This window comes from Gastrolobium bilobum, unplaced genomic scaffold (assembly GCF_033153095.1).
Source record: "Gastrolobium bilobum isolate Gb01-03AN ecotype WA unplaced genomic scaffold, APGP_CSIRO_Gbil_v1 utg2703, whole genome shotgun sequence".
Lineage (NCBI taxonomy): Eukaryota > Viridiplantae > Streptophyta > Magnoliopsida > Fabales > Fabaceae > Gastrolobium > Gastrolobium bilobum.
Window position 1 is genome coordinate 153,557 of NW_026898904.1, and position 20,263 is coordinate 173,819.

Sequence of the window (20,263 nt, forward strand, 5' to 3'; positions counted from 1 at the left end):
CTGCTAATGCCACGTGTCACTCTTGTGCAGAAAAAATAGTTGATTACTTTTACCACTATACTCGTTACAACTGGCAGCGATTTTGGTGCCCTCAAAAATCATACGATGTGGCTAAATTTATGAAACGTGGCAATTTTGTCACTATCCAAAGATTGATAACAAGTTTGACCCTGTGCCTCGAATTGATATCGTTAGGTTACAATGCATAAATTGCAATTAAAGAACTTGAAACATACTTAACCTTTTGTCACTACTCGACACAAATACACGAAACACAAACACAACATAAATTTTTTACGTGTTGATACTACACAACACGAATGACATGCAAATTATGAGTCAACACTGTAATTGATAAAAAAATAAATAAATGGATTGAAATTAAAATAAAAAAATATGAGTCGAATTCAAATTGATACGACACGTAATATGATACAAATTTTTTACGTGACATTTTTTTCAATAATTTTTTTTTGAGTTAACTCAAAAATAAATTTTCGTGTCGTATCACAAGTGTGCATATTCTAACAATATAATAGAGGATGTGACACAATTACTAAAAAAAAGCAATAATTGAAGAAACAAGACAAAAGCAATCGCAACTGCAAATGTACATGGTATATACTATCTACCACATATATTCGTCCATGTTTATGACAAATCGCCATGATCATTAAAAGCATTCCTGATAGTCTTGGGTTTGGGTTGTGATAACCATATATGGTCGTATTTTATCATGAGCTACTATCAGTCCATTATGTATCCAACAAGGATATAATGTGTATCCTTTTAAAGGACATAAAATTATGTTATTTACAGGGAATTATGACCTCCGGAATTATGATTATTGTCATGGCATGGTGCATACGAGTGAGAGGCCCTTTATTTGCATCTTCTTTCAATCCTCTAATGCTTGTGCTTGTGGCTATCGTTGCTTCTTTGACGTTGGATGAGAAATTATATTTGGGAAGGTATACACCAAATCTTTTTTTTCACCTAAATATGTATAAAACCAATTTAAAAGCTTAAATTGTTAGTAAGATTACATTAATGATTTTATACCTTTTTAACACCCCTTATATGAGAGTTCACTGGACTTGAAGAGTGAACAAATGTACAGACCCACATATTTGTGTTTAGAAATTCTACAAGATTTAATTAATTATTAATTAAATGGGGGCGGTGAAAATCGATCTGTGACACTGAAGCTCTAATATTATAAAAAACTAATTTAATCTAAAAATTTGAGCTGGTGGGTGAGGTTATATTAATATATATATTGTTAGAGGAGTATAAAATCATTAATATAACCTCACCCACCAGCTCAAATTTTTAGATTAAATTAGTTTTTTATATAATATTAGAGCTTCAGTGTCACGGGTCGATTTTCTCCGCCCCCATTTAATTAAAAATTAATTAAATCTTGTGGAGTTTCTAAACACAAATATGTAGGTCTGTACATTTGTTCACTCTTCAAGTCCAGTGAACTCTCATATAAGGGGTGTTAAAAAGTTATAAAATCATTAATGTAATCTTACCAACAATTTAAGCTTTTAAATTGGTTCTATACATATTTAGGTGAAAAAAAGATTTGGTGTATACCTTCCCAAATATAATTTCTCATCCAACGTCAAAGAAGCAACAATAGCCACAAGCACAAGCATCAGAGGATTGAAAGAAGATGCAAATAAAGGGCCTCTCACTCGTATGCACCATGCCATGACAATAATCATAATTCCGGAAGCCATAATTCCCTGTAAATAACACATTAGCTCACATGAATATCATTCATAACTCGCATATTCATGTAGTTCATGTATCACGACTACGGTGCTAGTTAACAACGAGCTATACCGAATATGCCACAGTTAGGAGCCTGACATCCCAACCCATTTTCCATTGGTTCCAATCCCTCTCTACACAAAGACCAAAAATAATGGACTATATTGCTCCTATAGTAGACATCAAAGCTATGCTTGTGTAACGGCATGGATATCCTTCATTTATCTTAGCCTGTGCCATATAAAATAATTAATCAATGAACAAGAAACACAACAAGTCAAATGACAACTTCACATAAATAAAGGATTGAGATAAGGAGAAAGATTATTTATTTTTACACCAAAGTCAAAAGATATATATATATATATATATATATATATATATATATATATATATTGTTAAAACTCAATACTGATAAAAACTTCTTTATTTATTTTTACAAATGGTTCCTCTTAGAGGTACATTTACACAAAAGAAATAATAACAAACTAACAACAACTAACTAATTTCTAGGATCATAATATACAAAAATGTAACAGTTTAGAGCCTATTTGCTATGAAACAAATTTCCTAAAAATAACTCAGTTAAGATTCCAGAGTATACAACAATATTTCAAACTCAAAGTTTGAATTTAACTTTCTGTTTCAACACTCCCCCTCAAGTTGGTGCATGTATATCTAACATGTCCAACTTGCAAAGTATACTTCCATGTGCTTTAACGAGATTGCTTTGGTTAGGCCATCTGCTAGTTGATCTGCAGATTTGATGTAAAGGATATTAATAATTTTTTGATCCACCTTCTCCTTTATGAAATGTATGTCAACTTCTGCATGCTTGGTTCTATCATGTTGAACCAAATTTTGTGCAATTTCAATGGCAGCCTTATTGTCACAGTAAAGATTCATAGGATAATAATTTCCTAACTTTAAATCTTTAAGGACATTCTTAATCCACAAAAGTTCATAAATGCCATATGACATACCTCTAAACTCAGCTTTGACACTTGATTTGGCAACCACCTTTTGCTTTTTGCTCCTCCATGTGACTAGATTCCCATCAACAATAGTTAAATAACCCAAGGTAGACTGCCTTGTAGTCTGGTCTCCTACCCAATCAGAGTCAGTATATCCTTCTATGCCTTGTTTTTTTTTTCAAAAATAAAAGACCTCTTCCAGGTGATCCTTTCAAGTATCTCAGAATTCTAAAGGCAGCCTTCATGTGTTCTTCACTAGGGGAATGCATAAATCTGCTCACCACTCCTACTGCATAACAGATATCTGGTCTTGTATGAGATAAGTAGATAAGTTTTCCCATTAGCCTCTGGTACTTGCTAATATCAGTTCCAATCTGATCTGGGTAAATACTAAGCTTGTGATTTACCTCTATTGGCGTGTCAGCTAGTTTGCAAGCTAGCATTCCAGTCTCAGATAAAAAGTCTAGGACGTACTTCCTCTGTAATAATGTTATTCCGTGTTCAGATCTTGTGACTTCAATACCCAAGAAGTACTTCAGTTGACCCAAATCCTTCATATCGAATTCAGTGGATAAGTGTTGTGCAAGAGATTTCATCCCCTCCTCATCATCTTCAGTCAACATCATATCATCTACATAAACTATGAGGATAGTTATTTTACCTTCCCTGTGCTTGAAGAATAAGGTGTGGTCTGCATTGCTCTGAGTATATCCATATTTTTCATTGCTTTAGAAAATCTCTCAAACCAAGCCCTTGGTTACTGCATTAGACCATATAGTGCCTTTTTTAACTTCCACACTGCATTCTCCTTTGAAGATGAGAGCTTCACTCCAGGTGGCACATCCATATAAACTTCCTCTTCCAATTCTCCATTCAAAAAAGCATTTTTTTTACATCAAATTACCTTAATTTCTAGTCTCTATTTGCTGCCAAGGAAATTAGAATCTGGATTGTGTTTAACTTGGCAACGGCAGCAAACGTCTCTTGGTAATCCACACCATACTTCTGCGTATAGCCCTTAGCCACTAATCTTGCCTTGAATCTATCAATATTCCCATCAGCTCTTAATTTCACATTGAAGACCCACTTGCATCCGATTGTTTTCTTGTCTTTTGGTGGCTGCACTAGTTCCCGGGTGTTATTTTTTTGAAGTGCTTCCATTTCTACTTCCATGGCAGTTTTTCACTTTGGATCATCCAACGCTTCCTGCACACTATTCAGAATACATACACTAGACAGTTGATTAATGGTTAGAGCACATGATTCAAAGAGGTTTTGAGTAGATACATAGTTACTAATTGGGTATTTGGCTTTGACTTTTGGATCTGGTTTATAGAAAGATTTTGGTATGCCTTTATTAGTTTGGACAGACCTCCTAATATGAATGGGAGAATTCTGAGATGTAGGGGTTATGGATAAATCAGTTTGTATATCACTAACCTGTTCAATTTATGTTTCATGGTGCTGTGGGGAGGAGATTCGAGGTGTAGGAATCAGACCCGAAGCTTCAGGATGTGGAGAAATACTTGTGGAGCTAGGAGATGAAGTAGAGGCAACACTTGATGAAAGAGAAGGAGCAGCAACAGTGAGCTGGTCTTGGAGACGAATTTTTGCTTCTCCAAATTGATCGAGGACAGTCTCCCCCTTAGAAGAAGAAATGGAGTCTCCCCTTGAATAATATGGTGTAGATTCATAGAAAGAAATTTCCAAAGAAATATGCATTTTATGGGAAATTGGATCAAAACACCTGTACCCTTTCTGTGAATTAGAGTAGCCTACAAATACACATTTTTTTGCATTAGGATCAAGCTTAGACCGAAGAATTTTGGGAACATGGACATAGGAGGTGAAACCAAAAATTCTGGGTTCAAGGTTTGTGACATGCGGAAGTGAAAAATGGGATTCAAGGACTTGTTGTTGGGTTTTAAAGTCAAGCGCACGGGAAGGAGTTTGATTCAAAAGATAAGCAGCGAAAACCACAGTCTCCCCCCAATAACAAGGGGGAACATTCATATAAAAGAGAGAGGCTCTATAAATTTCCAAAAGTTGACGGTTACGCCTCTCAGCCAGACCATTTTGTTGGGGTGTATACGGACAAGAGTTTGGTGTTTTATTCCACGGGATGATAAAAAATCAGAGAATAAATTGTTCATGTATTCGGAGCCATTATCAAATTGAAGAATTTGGATGGCAGAGGAATATTGGTTCAATACCATAGCATGAAATTTTTTAAATGCAGAAAAGACTCCGTTTTTATGTTTGAGTAAAGTAATCCAGACCATACGAGTGCATTCATCAATAAAGGAGGCATAGTAATAAGATTTAGAGAAAGAAGGAACTTTAGAAGGTCCTCATACATCAGAGTGTATTACTTGAAATGGACCAAAACTTTTATTGAAGCTTGGATGAAAAGGAATACAATGGCTCTTGGCCAAAACACAAGTTTTACATTGAAAATCAGCAACATTCAAATTAATAAAAAATTGGACAAACAATTTTTTGAGGTAACTAAAGGAGGGATGACCAAGTCTCTTGTGCCAAAGCCAAACAACAGTGGATGAAGAGTCCATACTCGAGACAGAAGATGCATAAATAAAATTCAAATTATCAAGGATTGAGGAGTCCAAGAGGTATAGCTTGTCATGTCTAATTCCATAACCAAGGATCTCTTGATTCTGGTTTCCCTGAAAGAGACAGAAATTAGGTTAAAAAATAACCTTGCAATCAAGGTCTGAGGTTAGTTGACTGACAGAAATAAGGTTAAATTCCAGAGAGGGTACAACCAAAACAGATTTAAGAGTTAATGTAGGGGACAATACAATGGAACCTTGACCAGTGATAGCCGAGGTCCCTCCATTAGCAGTGGAAATCATGGTTTTAGCAGTAGGATTTATATGAGTTAAGGTATGGGGAGTACAAACCATGTGATCAGAAGCACCTGTATCAATTATCCAAGTAGTATTTCGAGAGAATGTAGAGAGAGCATGAGACGTACCTAAGAGTCCTTCATACATAGCATTGGCAACGGGAGGAGGAGCATCAGTAGCCGAAGTGGTGGCCAGAACCTTGTTGAGAGCTTTCCTTCGAGGTTTCTTGGAAAAATCTCACCATTCAAGATATCCAATGAGTTCATAGCAATGAATCTTTGTATGTCCAGAATCCCCACAATACAAACAGAGAAGAGGTTGGATTTGTTGGGGAGTGGTTTTTTGCGGTGTCTGGTGGAAGAGAGGCCAGAGGAAAGACGAAGTGATAGAGTGAGTAAGGCAGAGAGTTTAGTACCAGTTTGTGGGCGACCCATGGTGAGACGTTGGTGCTGTTCACGACAGACATAGGCATAGCTTCCCTCCAGATCAAGCTTTAGGTCCTTGCGAAGGATTTCACTAGGGACAAAGTCGAAGTCAAAGTCCAGACCTCTAAGGAAAATATGGACGCGCAGACGAGCCATGGCTGAGTGCATTTGGACAACCCATTGAACCGTGCTTCCTTGAGAAGTCAGACGATAATCAATGTCCTGGAAAATGGAAACCAGGTCATTGTAATACACCGATAAGGGGCGGCCATTTTGTTTCGTTTTGAAGGATCGTTGGTTCAATTCTAACAAACAAGATTCATCAGACCCATCGTAGAAGGTGCGAAGAGCGGCGTCCCAAATTTCAGATGCTGTTTCCAAGCAGAGAAAGCGTTGCATGAGAGAAGGGTTCATCGATTCAATCAGCCAGCTTTTTACACGCTTGTTCCCCGTAACCCAATTGTCGTAGGTAGGATCTTCCACGACTGGCTTCTTCGTGGCTCCGGTGAGATACCCGAATTTGTTCCTTGCTCCAATTCGCATGTCCAAAAATTGGGACCAAAGGGGAAAGTTGGAGAAATCCAAAATCACGGTGACAGGGAAGAAAAAGTTGTCTTGGTGAATCACAATATTGGAGGATGGTTGGGAAGAGGAGGCAGGGGTGGCGGTGGTATGTGGAGGAGAAACGGGGGTTTCAGTTTTAGTGTGTATGGCCATTTTACGATTCAGGAGAAAAAAGGATTAGGGATTCAATGATTCGGTGAGAAGGTAAAAAAGGAATCCAGGTCTGGGTAATTGGAATACGGGTATAGGTAATTGGATTAAAAAAATTGGGGAATGAATACGTGTCAGAGAGGGGAAAGAAAAACTGAATACGGGTCAGGGGAAAAAAATGAAAACAACAACGTGGGAGAAAAAAAAAATAAAAAGGCCAAGGATGAGAACTCTCGTGATACCATGTTAAAACTCAATACTGGTAAAAACTTCTTTATTCATTACAAATGGTTCCTCTTAGAGGTACATTTATACAGAGGAAATAATAACAAACTAACAACAACTAACTAATTTCTAGGATCAGAATATACAAAAATGTAACAGTTTAGAGCCTATTTGTTATGAAACAAATTTCCTAAAAATAACTCAGTTAAGATTCCAGAGTATACAACAATATTTCAAACTCAAACTTTGAATTTAACTTTCTGTTTCAATATATATATATATATATATATATATATATATATGGGCAGGTTATATTTACAAACTTTTTGTTTACAAATTCTTACAAACTATACTATTTTCTCCCGGGAGAACATAATGTAATTTTTAAAAAATTTCAAAAAAAGTTTGTAAATGGATCCTTCCTCTATATATATATATATATAATATGCATCTAGCACTGTAGATAAAGAAAACAAGTTCACCTGAATGATGATCCAGATAGAGGAACAGAAGCAGCTTGCTATGACGCATAGAACACCCAACAATTCATTACCATGGTCAACCTTCTTGTGCCCAGTTTGGTCCAATAGTTTATAAAGGTTGAAATGAAAATGCCAAATATCAAATACTATCCCTTTGTGAAAGGTCAGCAACATTGCCCCAACAAGTGCAATTATTGTTCCGAATACCTTGGCCTTTCCTGTTGCTGCTCCCCAATTTAATTTTTCTAAACTATAGAGGCATGGTAAGTGCATTAAACAAGAGTATTATAAATTGGGAGCGTAAAAGCAACTTTATTTTCCACTGATTAGTATATGTAAACATTTATTCTCCTATTATTGGCCTGACTAAGCGTAGCTTTCTTGAAAGATAGTTCCGTTGATTTACTTTCTAAAAATTGGGTAGATTACAAGTTTACTTTCATTTTTCATTAATTAAGGCTATTGATCTCTCAATTTCTTGCTAGATATAAGGTTGGGATATAATAAGGAGAAACCATTTAAATATTGAAGGGGTTTCAAACAAGGTGAGATTTCTAACAAATAATTTGACTAGTCTTGATCTATTTTGTCATTATTTTAATTGTAATAGTTGTAATTTACAATTTAGTTCTGATATGGATATATCGAGTTAGGAGAGGTTATGCTTACAATCTATTTTTCTTTATAACTTATTACAATTATTTTAATTTCTTTATCATATTAAAATCAAATCAACAGCTCTCATTTGATGTTATTTTATAACTGTTGATTTTATTTTGATTCAACGGTAAAAGATGTGGTTGTAAGCAGTGTTTTAAAACACTGACCGGTCATCGACTCGATCGAGGTACCAGATCACTGGGTCACTAGTTCAACCGAGTTGAACTGGATTTACTGTTCACATATTAAAAAAATATAAATAAATTACTTATATTGAAAATTCACATAAAAAACTATCAATATATATATATATCCCTCTTTTTTCATGTAAAATGTTTCTAAGTTGATTCATCAAAAATATTTAATTGGCTACGCTATTATAAAATATGGATATTCAGTTTAGTAAAGATCGTTGTCAATCTGTTAACAAAATCCCAATTTCTTAAATCAATAGAGCTCTCAAAATATTTCCATTGATTTTTTTCCCTAAAGCACCTAGGTACGTAATGACAACACCGATAATTAATAATAATAATAATATCTTAAGCAAAGTTAGAATGAAAAATTGCAACAGAGAAAAGACAAAATGCTAGGTATTGATTATTAAACCAAAATTATTAAACCAGTTGTGGAATGGGAGCAGATTGAGTGACCAGAATTCCAATGAGAAATAGATAACAATGATTTACTTGTTCAATTTCAGCCACTGACTTTCATCTTGCAAATGGTTATGCAGCCTTAAGAGTTAAGACAAAAAAGAGAGATATGAAAGTGACATAAATCTCAGCTAGTGAAGAACGACAATCGACGAGATATGAAAGATTTAGGTTTTTTTGGATGAAAGTATGAAATTATATGATTTTTAAATTAGAGGGTTATGATGAAATTCTAAGAATTTTGATACCCATATTGAGGGTATTATGCACAGATGAATTTTCATCTGTTAATTTTGACTATTGACGCAGTAACAGTCAGTAGAATAGCTTCAAGTTAGCAAATTATAGTTAGAGAGATAATCTAATGATATAAACATCATGAATGAGATTAGGATATGATTTGATGAAGATTGATACCCATATTGGGGTATTTTTGAAAAGTCACTTCTGCCGGGTATTTTGTACTACTGTAGCATCAGCCGGTAGAATCCCGGAATGGAAAAAAGATGAGAGAATATAAATAAAGACCAATATATGTCTAACAAGTCATAATTAGACCAAAAATGTTAAAGTTAAGAAGATTATGAAATCCGGGTACAGTTAAGAACACCGGTAAAGTCTATAGTGCAATTAAAACACTGTTAGTGGATCTGTGATCTACTAATCAAAATTTTAAGTTATGAACATGATAATAGAAAATATTAATATTAAGTACTTAAAGTTAGAGTCTTTTGGGTGTTTCCGGGTAAAAATTTAATGACGGTTCAAAAAAAATTACACCGAGTCCCACTAAAGGACAAATGTCACTTAAGTGACATGGCACCCCTCATTAGGGCACCCTCCTCCTTCCCTTCCATTGCTGATCAGCGCCTCCCTCACCCCCTCTCTCTATCTAAAATTCAATTTTCGAACACTCCTACTTCTCTCTAAGATTTCTTCACCTAAACCTCTCCAAACCACTATGTAGCTCAAAAATTTCCTATCGAGTTATGATAGAAAATTTTAGATGTTAAAGTTCTCATGTTGTGATGCTTTTTAATTTTACAAAAAATTTAGGTATTATATGTAACAAATAAAAGTTGAAGTATGAAAAGTAAAATTATAGCTTACACTTCAATGGAGTATTATGTAATTTTCCCCCAAAGGAATTAATTTATCAATTGAGATTTTGAATATTGGTGAAATCTTTTTAATTAAGTTACATTGGTGTACTCTTTTTCGATACTACACCTTGCTAGAGAGTTGAAGAGCCCCTCACCATTAAAGTGGTGCCTTAGAGATTCCCACAAGGAGTTCAAGAAAGAAAAGAATAAAAAAGAAAAATATAAAAGCGTTATTCTCTTAAGGGCGTTGAACCCTATTGGAAACTTGCACGCAAATAATCTAAATAAGTTAATGGCGCACCAGACCAATTAGTACAAATTTATTGTGTACGGAAAACCTTAACATAGCTGCACAGATAATGTGATTATAGCTCAGGAAATCCTTCACTCCATAAGATCAAAGAAAGGTAGAAAGGGTGGATGGCAATTAAAGTTGATTTAGAAAAACCTTATGATAAAATCAGCTGTCAATCTCATTATGAAGTGTGTCTCCTCCTACCTGATGAATGTGTTATAGAATGGGTCTACAACAGGAGAGTTTAGGCCTTCAAGAGGTGTTAGGCAGGGAGATCCCCTGTCTCTATATCTTTTTGTCTTGTGTATTGAACGGTTAGTCCATCTCATCCCAGAGGTGGTGCAGCGAAACAAGTGGATGCCGATCTGTCTGAAGAAGAATGGACCAGAAATATCTCACTAATTTTTCGGGGATGGCCTTCTCCTCTTCACAGAAGCTGTTGGGAACTCGGTTTCCTCAGATCGGCTCAGGGGCCTTTTGCGGAAGTCAATCAACAAGATCCTGATCTCGGATCTCGGCAATACTTCTCCTTTTTTCAGATCTTACCTCCACCACAACTAATGAGTATTTATAGAGGAGGTGGAAATCAGGGTTAGGGTATTTTAGGAAGAACCCCTCAATGGGCTTGGGCTTATCATTGAATGAGGAAGCCGAACAAATCTCCCCCTCCGACTTCAATGCGTCGGCTTCAGCATCAACCCGGCTCCTTCACAGCAGTCTTCAAATTTTCTTGCTAGAACCGGCTTTGTCATCATGTCGGACCAATTTTGGTCAGTGTGCATTTTGACGAGTTTGAGCTCTCCACCTTCCACCACATCCCGAATCCAGTGATACCTCACATCAATGTGCTTAGTGCGGGAGTGATAGGTCGAATTCTTCGCAAGATGGATTGCGCTTTGATTGTCACAACCCAGCTCGTACTTGTCTTGATCATGGTCGAGTTCCACGAGGAACTTCTTCATCCACAACATCTTTTTGCTTGCCTCAGTAGCGGCAATGTACTCAGTCTCAGTTGTTGATAGTGCAACACATTTATGAAGACTTGATTGCCAAGAGACAGCTCATCTGGCAAATCTCATCATATATCCTGTCGCCGACTTCCTCGAGTCGAAATCTCCCCCTAAATCAGAATTCGAGTAGCCTTGCAACTCGGCTTTGACAAATATCGGCTTACCATTCCAACAGAATATGCCAAGTCGGGTCTGGTGCAAACCATTACATACATCAAGCTTCCGACGGCGGATTGGTACGGGACCTTCAGCATCTCATCTTTGTCTTTATCAGATCTCGGACATTGCTTCTGGTTCAGCTTGATGTGTCCGGCTAGGGGGTGCTCACTGTTTTGGCTTTGTTCATGCTGAATCTCTTCAGAATCTTCTCAATATACTTCTCTTGACTCAGCCACAATAGCTTCTTTTGTCTATCTCCGATAATCTTGATTCCGAGTATCTGCTTTGCAGGGCCGAGGTCCTTCATTGCGAAGGTCGAGCTCAACGCCTTCTTCAGAGCGGCTATCCTCGATTTGTCTTTCCCTACAATAAGCATGTCGTCAACATATAACAACAATATCAGAAAATCTCCAGCCTCATACCTCTTCACAAATACGCAGTGGTCGGCTTCTATCTTCTCAAATTTGTGATCAGTCATAAAGGATTCAAATTTCTTGTACCACTGCCGAGGTGCTTGCTTCAAGCCATAGAGGCTCTTCTTCAACCGACATACCAAGTCTTCTTGGTCTGGAGCTTGGAACCCCTCAGGTTGCTCCTATATATTTCTTCTTCTAAATCACCGTGAAGAAATGTCGTCTTCACATCCATTTTTTCTACCTCGAGGTCCATCGAAGCCGTCATGGCTAACACGGTTCGGACCGAGGTCATTTTCACCACAAGAGAAAAAATCTCCTCAAAGTCTACTCCTTTATTCTGATTGCAGCCTTTCACTACAATCCGGGCTTTGTATCTCGGCTTCTGCCCGTTCTCTTCATTCTTAATCTTGTAGGCCCATTTATTTTTCAGAGCTCGTCTTCCTTCTGGCAACTCGGTCAGCTCATAAGTCTGATTCTCGTGCAGAGACTTCATCTCGTCTTGCATTGCCTTTTCCCATTTTTCTTTCTCTGAGCTCGTCACAGCCTCATCGTAAATTTGAGGCTCACCGTCTTCAGCAATAACGGCGTATTCATCAGATGGGTATCTTGTAGAGGGTCTTCTTTGTCGAGTTGGATATCTCGGTTGTGCTTCAGCTTGAGAACCCGGTTCATCATTCTCATCCCGGATCTCATCACCAACTCGGATCTCAGTGTCTTGGTCATCATCAGCTTGTTGCTGATCATCAATCTCTTGATTTTCTCCCCCTACTTCAGCTCGAACAGGAGGGATGGATTCTTCTCATCTGACAGTAACCCGAACTTTGGGCTTCAAGATGTCATGAATGGTCTCATCTTCATGAAAGATGACATCTCGGCTTCTCACGATCTTCTTATTGATTGGATCCCAAAGTCGGAACCGAAACTCACATCTTGGCGAACCAAGATAAATGCATTCTTTATTCTTTGCTTCAAGTTTTATGTCCAGACTTCTTCTGGAATTTCTCCTTCTAGTGGTCGTGATGGTGAGAGGTTGATCAAGTCAACAGCAGTTCTGACGGCTTCTCACCATAATAATTTCGGCAATCCAACATTGGAAAGCATACTTCGAACTTTTTCTTCAATTGTCCTATTCATCCTCTTAGCAAGTCCAATCAACTGTGGAGTCTTGGGGGTGTCTTCTCAAGTCGGATCCCGGTCGCTCTGTAATATGCATTAAATGGGCCGCATTGCTCACCACCATTGTCAGATCGGACCACCTTCCATTTCTTGCCAGTCTCCCTTTCAACCATAGCATGGAATTCTTTAAAGGATTGGAGTATCTGGTCTTTAGATTTCAACAAATACACCCACACTTTGTGGGAGTGGTCATCAATAAATGAAACAAAATACTGAGCTCCTTCAAGCGATCTCTCCGACATGGAGCAAACATCAGTATGGACGAGGTCAAGAATATGCTTGCGTCTTTTAGGTTGATCCGGTTTCACGAAAGAAACCCGGTGCTGTTTTCCAGCTAGGTAGTGCGTGCAACTCTTTAACGCTTGGCCTTTCAACCCGGTCAGTAATCCTTTTTTGTGTAGGATCTATAGCCCTTTCACGGTCATGTGGTCGAGGCGCTTGTGCCATAACTCCAAGCTCAGTTCATCTCGGACAGAATTGGCTTCTCCGCCATTTATCTTTCCTTGCATCACGTACAAGGAGCCTTCCTTCTTACCTCGGGCAACAACCATGTTTCCCTTGACCAGTTTCCATCTAACACTACCAAAGTAGTTCACAAACCTGGCATCATCAAACTTGTTTACCGAGATTAGGTTCAATCGCATGTCAGGAACATGCCTTACATCTTTCAACACAAGTCGGCACCCAACATTCGCGGTTAGGGTCACATCACCGACACCAACAATGTTGCTGGTCACTTGATTTCCCATCTTCACGACTCCAAAATCACCACCTCGATAAGAGGAGAAAAAACCTTTGTGTGGAGTAACGTGCAAGGAGGCACCAGAGTCAACAATCCAGGTGTGGTTATTATAAGCAACAGTCAAATAATTATCCTCACCAATGAGGAATATCTCGGCATTCTGGTTGGCATCCACCGCAGTGGTGCTCTTGTCTTCCCTCTTCTTGGGAATAATCTGATCTGTTTTCACAGAGTTGTTCTTCTCATCATTCTGTAGTGTCCAGCAGTCGGCTTCTTATGACCTGTCTTTCCACAGTAAAATACCTTTCAACTCATATCTCGACTTTGACCGACCTCTAGATTTTTCTCGTCTGTCACGACCTCGACCCCGGCTCTTGCTTCTACCCCGAGAGTCGGATTTTCCTTTGTTCTCAGCAATGTTGGCCTCAGACGTGCTCAAAACACCTCGTTCTCTTCTCCTGGATTCTTCGCCCAAGAGGCTGTCTGTCAATATATTTTCTGATCATAGCTACCGCTTTACGACTCTGGATCTCTTACTCCTTATCGGTTTTGCCCTACGGTCTCTCATCAAGGATAATGGGCTCATGTAAATCTTTGCAATAGAGATGATCTTCCATCATCGGTCTCCAATAGGTGAAGTTGTCTGCGGTCAGCTTGCACATGTCCCCATCATGGGTTATTCCACTGGTCTCTATCTCGTATCCCTCAGAACCCGTTGAACTCGAGCTCTGATACCACTGTTGGGAACTCGGTTCCCTCAGATCGGCTCAGGGGCCTTTTGCGGAAGTCAATCAACAAGATCCTGATCTTGGATTTCGGCAATACCTCGGCCTGAATATCACTAGGTCGGGCAGCGCAACAGAATATCAAAAACGAAAATCACAAATAGGAGAGAGAGAAAGAGAACACAAACAGATTTTAACGTAGGAAAACCTTCTCAAATGAAGAAGTAAAAAACTCACGGGACTTAGTCTAGATCAAAAATTCACTATGTAAATAATGGTTACAAATAATTAGAATATACCAATGTGGTGGTTAAATCAACCTCTCCAACAATGGTGATAATCAAACTACCCTAGAGATGTCTCGCTCAAACTTTCTCTAGAGATTTCTCAAATGCAAAGCATAAAGCTTTGCTCAAACAATTTTCTCTCAAAATTCAAATCTCTCCTTTTTTCATATCTAACCTCCACCACCCACAACTAATGAGTATTTATAGAGGAGGTGGAAATTAGGGTTAGGATATTTTAGGAAAAATCCCTCAATGAGCTTGGGCTTAGCATTGAAGGGGGATGCCCAACAGAATCATCATTGGATCAAGTTGGTATTGTAGCAGACACATTAGCTATGTTCAGCTTGAATGGTTCAAGATTTTTGGCGATGGTAATTCTTTGAGCAGAGCTTTGGAGCTTCTATACAGGACTCCAATTAGCATGGCATAAGGAATATTCTCATCTCTGGGTGGAAGGCAACTCTTTGGTGGCAATTCAATTTATTCAGAAAAGGTCTCCTCGCCATCATCCTTTAGTGGATTTGATTAGTCGAATAAGAATGTTGCTAAGTCAGTCTTGGTCATTGATCATCTCACACACGTTCAGGGAGGGAAACTCTAGTTGCAGATTGGTGAGTGGGGAATTATCAGAGACATAGCTAGTACACTCAGGAGTTCACAGTTCCCCCTTGTAGATGTACCAAACCCTTGTAGATGTACCAAACTCCCGTGGAAGGATATAGTGGGGATAGCTACTCCTAGGACTTGTTAGTTGCTGTCTTTTATTTTTCTCTTTTCTTTCAAAAAATAAATAAAGAAAAAGCTTAAATTCAGATGAAATATTAAAAATATCTATAGATGAAATAAAAAATGTATAGCTTTTATTAGCTCGAATATTAATTTTTATTAGTTAGTTAAAAATTTCTAAAACAATTAGCTTTTTTTTTATTAATGAAAGTTAGAAGAAGAAAAGTTGCTCCATACACAATAATAAAATATTAGGGTTTTCGCTTTTCACATATTAGAATGAAATGATTTTGAAAAAAAAATCAACTCATCCAATTTAATCAATTTTCTTATAAAGTTGTCTGATTAATTTGATTGAAAAAATAAATTAAGTCTGAGTTAAGGTATAATAAAAAAAAAATTTAAAACAAATATGAATGAGAAAAGTGTTTGTCATTTTAAATGACATAAAGTTATGTCATTTTAAGAGAGAGATAGACACAGATTAAATTTTTTTATTTTAAATTTAAATTAAAAAAATCAGTCACTTTCTCTCTTCCATGATTTCTATTTTTTTGTGTCTATCTCTCTGCTAAAATGACATAACTTATGTCATTTAAAATGACAAACGCCAAACCCAATTTGAATAATATGAAACTTTTTTTAGATAAAGTATCATTTTATAAGTTTCATAGATAAAGTATCATTTTAAATATAATATATATGATTTTGGTTTGATTTACATTGGACCAGTTTTTAAATTCGAATCTGAAAATTGATGCAATTCAATTAATTTTTTAGTCTATTCAATTTTAGAGTTTTGAGTCAATATTTTATGGGATTTATGAATATTATGTTACATGATGAAGCTTACATCATGCTACACTCACAATGTAAGTGAGTCCCACAAGTTTTTATCAAAAAACAAAAAATAAGAAAATGATGAAGTCCACTTGCATTGTGAGTGTAACATGATGTAAGCTTCATCCTAACATAATATTCATAAATCCCATATTTTATTTAATTAAATGGATTCTGTTTTAAACACCCAAAGCCAAGACCTTCGGGGTTGTCCCAGTTAGATTTTATTTGTTCATCATACCAAGTGTTGTTGGGATTTTCAAAATTAATTCAAGAAAGAAGATCAAGTACAGTGACAAGGTGAGTAGTGTCAAGGTGAGTCAACGTACCCGAAGCAAATGGCCAAGATTAAGGTGATTGAAGGAACAAGGTTGTAGAGTGCGGACACCAAGGTTGCTGGCGCAAATGTCAGGGCTCCATAGAATAAGTTTTGAAATAAAGCTCCACTGTTCCATTATATATACATATATATTCATATAACTTTTGTTAATGAATCATCAATTATACACGGTCAAAGTTGTGACATGGGGCAAATGGTATAATTTTACGTAATACATACCCAAACAATCCACTGAGAAATGTCAAACCAAACACCTTCCTAGTCATGTTTGGTCTCTCCCTGCGGAAAAAAAAATATGCAAAACCAAGAGAACAAGTTAATCTATTGCCCAAGTTTCAAGTTCAAAGAAACTGTTTTGTTTCTTTTCGATTTAAATTAAGTATATTAGAGCAGTCACATCATTAATCATGATAAATAATCATAATAATTGTCTATTAATTAGTAATACGATTGAAATAATATATAAAATTTATTTATGCAAGTTGCAAAATAAACACTTACCTCTCGAAAATTAAGGAGAGCAGAATGGTGGTAGCAGCTGCAAAAGACAGACGGTATGATGAAAGAATGATCGTGCTCATTCCATCATGAATGGTCAGCTTGTAAAGTATATTACAAGCCGAAGATGAGATTTGTGCTATCACCGTTAGCACCGCCGGTTTCCATTGATCCCACATGCCGCTCATCTTCCCTAACCTGCGTTTGAGATCCAAATGGATATATATATATATAGGGAAAGGAAATTTGGATCAAACTCTTATCAGTTGTCGTTAACCACGAATATATGATAACAACAAAATAAATATAAAAGGAAATAAAATCATAATAAGAGTCACGAGTAGGGGTGTTAACTACGGCTGTGCATGCGCCGGGTCAGACGAGTTTTTGTGCCGACCTGACTCGACTTGATTTCATGGGTCAAGTATTTTGACCCGACCCAGTTTATTTAATTCAAGTCAAGTTTGACCCAAATTGAATATTTTTAGAACTGGATCAGAACTGACCTGACTTGATTTTTAATATGGGTCTGACTTGGTTTCAAAATTGGGTCAAATCCGACCTCACTCACTTTTGACTTGGTTTCAAAACTTATTTTCTTTTATAATTATTGATTTAATTTTCAAACTCATGTAATTTAATTAATTAATTATTTTAATATAATTTTTGAATAAATAAAAGAATGTAAATTTTTTAACAAAAAAGTTATTTAACTTTAAAATCCAAATACCATATTTTATCAAAAAAATCTTAAATGCTAAAAAACATTTTGTTGGGTCCAACGATGGTCAACGGAACGGGAATGGTCGACGCCTCGCCGAATTGACTGCTTCCGTCGGCGTACACGAAGGTTCTGTTATCGGAGTCGTCGGCGTTGCAACTCAGGTAGGAGGTCTTGTTGTAAGTCTGAATCACGGTTTCGTTCGAGTTCGTATTGAAAACTGAGCATTTAAATTATTAAGAAAAAAACAAAAAAGGAAAATGAATCCGATTATTCTGTTTGTTTCCCGAGAAAGTTTAGGAAAATTTATGGTGTAATGCAAATGTGCAATCGGCGATTTCCTTATCTGATTTCGAAATTTGTTTTTGTGCTAATGTGGTATTTTTCAAAGGTATAAAACGACGTCGTAATTATGAAAAGTGCAATAGTAGCATATAATATGAGAGAGAGAGAATGAGCTTACTGAGATAATCGCCAAGGCTGAATGTTTGAGTTGCAGCCCAGGAAGACTGGAAGAGCGAAGACTCAAGAGTGTTGGGAGAAGAGAGAAGTCAGAGAACCTGATCCCAATTTGTCTTAATGTGATTTCTAGGTTTCAATTTGTCTTAACGTGATTTCTAGTTTTTGAGCATTTAAATTATTAAGAAAAACAAAACTAAAAAGGAAAATGAATCCGATTATTCTGTTTGTTTCCCGAGAAAGTTTAGGAAAATTTATGTGTTTAAACGTGTCAGTCTGAATAAGGCTGTTACCCGTTATAAATATAAATATTGTTATGTGGCCTGACTTATTTACAAAAAATAAAAGCCTGGTATAGCCTGTTTCAAAAAAATAAATAAAAAATTATCCAAACAGAATATATAATCAACAACATTAGTAATTCCATAAATATTCATAAATTCAAAGTATATCCAAACAGCATAATATAGAAAAAAAATCATTCAAAAACTCTGTTTAACCAATAAAATGGGATGAAATGAATTGAGGATAAAGAGAGAGCTATTACAAGTAGTATAAAAGATAAAAAATAATAATAATATACTAGGCCGGAGAGGCTCTAAGGCTGAGCTTTTGAATTGGAGCCTGAGGCATTTTTATTAAACGAGCTTTTTATATAAGTTCAAGTCTGGTGCCAACAACTAATTTTAGACATGTAAGCTCAGGCCTTCACGAGCCAAGCTAAAGGCCCCTATCTCGTTTAACACCTCTAGTCACGAGTCACGCACCAGGGAAATCAGAAAAAAATGAAATCGTAACTAATTACTAGGTTGAAAGAAAAGACTGCCAAGCTCTTTAAAAAAGAAGGGAAATAGAAGTATCACATTATAGGGAAATGGCTATGTCATGCTATAGATATAATTAATGTGGACTCCATTATTTTTAAAATAAAATAAAAAAGAAAAGAAAATGGTGGGGTCCACATTAATTGTGCCTATGACTCTATAGCATGACATAATCATTTTCTTACAACATGATACTTCTATTTCCCACGAAAGAAAATAGTCTTTGTGAAATCGTAATAGCATGTTCATAGGATTGGAAAAGCTAACGAGTAAGGTTAATTTTTATTTTGAATTTTGTTTTTTTTTAAAAGTTGTTATCTAAATATCTACAATTTCCCAAAATAACTTTTATTTTTTTTAAAATAAAAAATTTAGAAACAAAAACTCAATTTTTTTAATAAAATTAAAAAATATTTAATAAAATTATAATTTTTTTTTAGTGTTGCCTGCTCAGGTGCTCTATATTTAATATTTAAAAAAAATAAATATATATATAATTTTTTGACCCGAGCTCAAATTAGAATCTGGCTCCACCGCTCCACCATTGCCCATGCGATGGAAAAGATATGAAATTTATGTTGAAAAAAATTGGTCACGGTTTAAATCGTGACTAATTTTATAAGACTAATTTCTTTCTCTTTCTATGCCAGATTCCTACAAAAATTTTCAAATATATATTGAGACGACATGAGACGCTAATATGATATGAATGAAGACAAAATGGCTCTTTCTGTTACAGGAAATTTTTGATCTCCTAGAATAGACCCATTCACATGGTGGGTCCCCACCATCTTTGAAAAAAAAAATGTGAAGACAAAAGGAGATAATTTTCTCCAAAATGAATGAAATGCTAGACTTATTTCATTAGATTGGTATTGTTTTTATAAACTATATTATTTAAAGAAAAAAAATTTAAGAGATTTGCATTTGTCATTTAATATGATACAACAAACTTTTTTACATACATAATATTTTGTGGAGCCCACACTTTTTGAAGAAAATAAAAATTACGGTACGCAAAACGAATCTCTATAACATTACACAATCATTTTTCTTACAACATAACTCTTATAAAACCCAAAATTTAATTGCTTTAGTTTGATCGAAAGGTACAAAATTTCAATTGTTCACTCATAACTTCATCCACGGCTTCAAAT

General features: G+C 36.2%; 1 pseudogene; it reads right to left on the reverse strand.

Moving 5' to 3' along the window:
- Positions 1-992: 992 nt before the first annotated feature.
- Positions 993-17,281, reverse strand: LOC133285304 (WAT1-related protein At1g25270-like; annotated as a pseudogene).
- Positions 17,282-20,263: the final 2,982 nt, after the last annotated feature.